The sequence below is a fragment of the Bombus fervidus genome, unplaced genomic scaffold (assembly GCF_041682495.2).
Source record: "Bombus fervidus isolate BK054 unplaced genomic scaffold, iyBomFerv1 scaffold0053, whole genome shotgun sequence".
NCBI lineage: Eukaryota > Metazoa > Arthropoda > Insecta > Hymenoptera > Apidae > Bombus > Bombus fervidus.
In genome coordinates, this window is record NW_027212616.1 from 35,001 (window position 1) to 40,000 (window position 5,000).

A 5,000-nucleotide genomic window follows, 5' to 3' on the forward strand; every position below is an offset into this window, starting at 1 on the left:
ATATATTTTTACATAAATGGGAATATCATGTATTCCTACGTCGGGATTAAGCGTTTATTTCGTCCCGAGAACGTTAAAAAAAAATTTTTAATCGAACCGTTTTTTCGAATTTTTTCGCTTAAAAGCGTTACAAGGTGCTAATATTTGTGCATAAATCGCTTTAGAATGACGTTTTACATCGGGATTAAGCGTTTATTTCGTCGCTGGAAAGTTATATAAAAAAAGTATGATCGCGCCCGGGACGTTGGAACTTAGTCGCATTCTCGACCGGTACGTAGGGACTTAGAAAAATTTTCGACCGAAAAGTTATTTCGAGTTATTTCGCTTAAAAGCGTTATAAGGTATGAATATTTTTATAGAAATCGTTATGGTTCGACGAATTCTAGTCGACTGTAACGATTTCGTTTTATTTTTTTAAAAAATTGCCCCCTCCGGACCGACATGACCGGGCGGTTGGCACTTCGTCGATCCCCCGGCCGGTACGTAGGGACTTAGAAAAATTCCGGTCCAAAAAGTTATTTCGAGTTATCTCGCTAAAAAGCGTTACGAGGTATGAATATTTTTATATAAATGGCAATATTATGTATTTCTACGTCGGGATTAAGCGTTTATTTCGTCCCGAGAACTTTAAAAAAAATTTTTTAATCGAACCGTTTTTTCGAATTTTTTCGCTTAAAAGCGTTACAAGGTACGAATATTCTTGCATAAATCGCTTTAGAATGACGTTTTACGTCGGGATTAAGCGTTTATTTCGTCGCTGGAAAGTTATATAAAAAAAGTATGATCGCGCCCGGGACGTTGGAACTTAGTCGCATTCTCGACCGGTACGTTGGGACTTAGAAAAATTTCGGACCGAAAAGTTTTTTCGAGTTATTTCGTTAAAAAGCGTTACGAGGTATGAATATTTTTATAGAAATCGTTATGGTTCGACGAATTCTAGTCGAACGTAACGATTTCGTTTTATTTTTTTAAAAAATTGCCCCCTCCGGACCGACATGACCGGGCGGTTGGCACTTCGTCGATCCCCCGGCCGGGACGTAGGGACTTAGAAAAATTCCGGACCGAAAAGTTATTTCGAGTTATCTCGCTTAAAAGCGTTATGATGCGTATATATTTTTACATAAATAGCAATATTACGTATTTCTACGTCGGGATTAAGCGTTTATTTCGTCCCGACAACGTTAAAAAAAAATTTTTAATCGAACCGTTTTTTCGAATTTTTTCGCTTAAAAGCGTTATAAGGTGCGAATATTCTTGCATAAATCGCTTTAAAATGACGTTTTACATCGGGATTAAGCGTTTATTTCGTCCCCGAAAGGTGCCGTAAAAAATTTACGATCGCGCCCGAGACGTTGGAACTTAGTCGCATTCTCGAGCGGTACGTTGGGACTTAGAAAAATTTCGGACCGAAACGTTATTTCGAGTTATTTCGCTTAAAAGCGTTACGAGGTATGAATATTTTTATAGAAATCGTTATGGTTCGACGAATTCTAGTCGAACGTAACGATTTCGTTTTATTTTTTTAAAAAATTGCCCCCTCCGGACCGACATGACCGGGAGGTTGGCACTTCGTCGATCCCCCGGCCGGTACGTAGGGACTTAGAAAAATTTCGGACCGAAAAGTTATTTCGAGTTATCTCGCTTAAAAGCGTTACGAGGTATGAATATTTTTATATAAATGGGAATATTATGTATTTCTACGTCGGGATTAAGCGTTTATTTCGTCCCGAGAACTTTAAAAAAAATTTTTTAATCGAACCGTTTTTTCGAATTTTTTCGCTTAAAAGCGTTACAAGGTGCTAATATTTGTGCATAAATCGCTTTAAAATGACGTTTTACATCGGGATTAAGCGTTTATTTCGTCGCTGGAAAGTTATATAAAAAAAGTACGATCGCGCCCGGGACGTTGGAACTTAGTCGCATTCTCGAGCGGTACGTAGGGACTTAGAAAAATTTCGGACCGAAAAGTTTTTTCGAGTTATTTCGTTAAAAAGCGTTATGAGGTACGAATATTTTTATATAAATGGGAATGTTATTAAGTTTTACGTCGGGATTAAACGTTTATTTGGTCCCGAAAACGTTAAAAAAAAATAGTGGACCGACGCGACTCGGCCCGTCGGACTTTGTCATACTCTCCACCGGTACGTAGGGACTTAGAAAAATTTTCGACCGAAAAGTTTTTTCGAGTTATTTCGCTTAAAAGTGTTATAAGGTATGAATATTTTTATATAAATCGCTATATTATTATATTTTACGTCGGGATTAAACGTTTATTTGGTCCCGAAAACGTTAAAGAAAAATAGTGGACCGACGCGACTCGGCCCGTCGGACTTGGTCATACTCTCCACCGGTACGTAGGGACTTAGAAAAATTTTCGACCGAAAAGTTTTTTCGAGTTATTTCGCTTAAAAGTGTTATAAGGTATGAATATTTTTATATAAATCGCTATATTATTATATTTTACGTCGGGATTAAACGTTTATTTGGTCCCGAAAACGTTAAAAAAAAATAGTGGACCGACGCGACTCGGCCCGTCGGACTTGGTCATACTCTCCACCGGTACGTAGGGACTTAGAAAAATTTTCGACCGAAAAGTTTTTTCGAGTTATTTCGCTTAAAAGTGTTATAAGGTATGAATATTTTTATATAAATCGCTATATTATTATATTTTACGTCGGGATTAAACGTTTATTTGGTCCCGAAAACGTTAAAAAAAAATAGTGGACCGACGCGACTCGGCCCGTCGGACTTGGTCATACTCTCCACCGGTACGTAGGGACTTAGAAAAATTTTCGACCGAAAAGTTTTTTCGAGTTATTTCGTTAAAAAGCGTTATAAGGTACGAATATTTTTATATAAATCGCTATATTATTATATTTTACGTCGGGATTAAACGTTTATTTGGTCCCGAAAACGTTAAAGAAAAATAGTGGACCGACGCGACTCGGCCCGTCGGACTTGGTCATACTCTCCACCGGTACGTAGGGACTTAGAAAAATTTTCGACCGAAAAGTTTTTTCGAGTTATTTCGTTAAAAAGCGTTATAAGGTACGAATATTTTTATATAAATCGCTATATTATTATATTTTACGTCGGGATTAAACGTTTATTTGGTCCCGAAAACGTTAAAAAAAAATAGTGGACCGACGCGACTCGGCCCGTCGGACTTGGTCATACTCTCCACCGGTACGTAGGGACTTAGAAAAATTTTCGACCGAAAAGTTTTTTCGAGTTATTTCGTTAAAAAGCGTTATGAGGTATTAATATTTTTATATAAATCGTTGTATTATTATATTTTACGTCGGGATTAAACGTTTATTTGGTCCCGAAAACGTTAAAAAAAAATTTTTTATTCGAAAGGTTTTTTTGAATTATTTCGCTTAAAAGCGTTATAAGGTGCGAATATTCTTGCATAAATCGCTTTAAAATGACGTTTTACATCGGGATTAAGCATTTATTTCGTCGCTGAAAAGTTATATAAAAAAAGTATGATCGCGCCCGGGACGTTGGAACTTAGTCGCATTCTCGAGCGGTACGTAGGGACTTAGAAAAATTTCGGACCGAAAAGTTTTTTCGAGTTATTTCGTTAAAAAGCGTTATGAGGTATGAATATTTTTATATAAATCGCTATATTATTGTATTTTACGTCGGGATTAAACGTTTATTTCGTCCGTGGAAGGTTAAAAAAAAACGGACGGATACGACCGGGCCTTTGGAACTTTGTCTCATTCTGGACCGGTACGTTGGGACTTAGAAAAATTTCGGCCGGCGGAAAAGTCCGAAATACTTATTTCGAGTTATTTCGTTAAAAAGCGTTATAAGGTATAAATATTTTTGCGGAAACGGTTATATCTCTATTAAATACAACTGGATTAAACGTTTTTTCGAATTTTTTAAAAAATTTGTGTTCGACGAACTGACACGACTGCGATATTTGTTTAATTATTTCGTTAATTAACGTTGCAAGGTATATATTTTTTTGCATATTTCTCGTTGTTTCAACGTGTTCTAATCGATTAAGAACGTGGTTTTTGTCCGTATTCGTTAAAAGAGGTGGTTTACTGATGCGATTTTGAAAAAAAAAAAAAAAATTAAATTTTTCGATAAAAACTCGTTTAAAATATTAAAATAAGCGGTGCGTTAAAATATCTCGACGATAGGACGTTTTATAAGGGTACTTTATTGGAACAAAGTGGTCGAGCGTTTCAGAGACTAAGTCCGACGGTACGTTGGGACTTAGAAAAATTTCGGCCGGCGGAAAAGTCCGAAAAGCTTATTTCGAGTTATTTCGTTAAAAAGCGTTATAAGGTATAAATATTTTTGCAGAAACGGTTATATCTCTATTAAATACAACTGGATTAAACGTTTTTTTCGAATTTTTTAAAAAATTAGTGTCCGTCGAACTGACACGACTGCGATATTTGTTTAATTTTTTCGTTAATTAACGTTGCAAGGTATATATTTTTTTGCATATTTCTCGTTGTTTTAACGTGTTCTAATCGATTAAGAACGTGGTTTTTGTCCGTATTCGTTAAAAGAGGTGGTTTACTGATGCGATTTTGAAAAAAAAAAAAAAATTAAATTTTTCGATAAAAACTCGTTTGAAATATTAAAATAAGCGGTGCGTTAAAATATCTCGACGATAGGATGTTTTCTAAGGGTAGTTTATTCGAAAAAAGTGGTCGAGCGTTTCAGAGACTAAGTCCGACGGTACGCTCTAACGGAGGTTTTACATGGTAAGCGCCCGGCCGCTGGCCCGGCCGGCGCCGACCGTCCGGCCGGCGCTTTGGTATCTATAAGAGACACGTCGAGTCGGACGGTCCGGACGGAACAGCGTCGAGCGCGTGGCTATTCTACGGCCTCGGTTGAGAATTCAGTCACCGCTCCTCGAGTCTTAGTGAACTTTTTTACTATTTCTCGACTGTTCCTTCGTTCTCGTATCGACTCTTTCTCTACACTGCTGCGCCGCGGGTCGCTGTCCTGGACGTAATGACCAAATA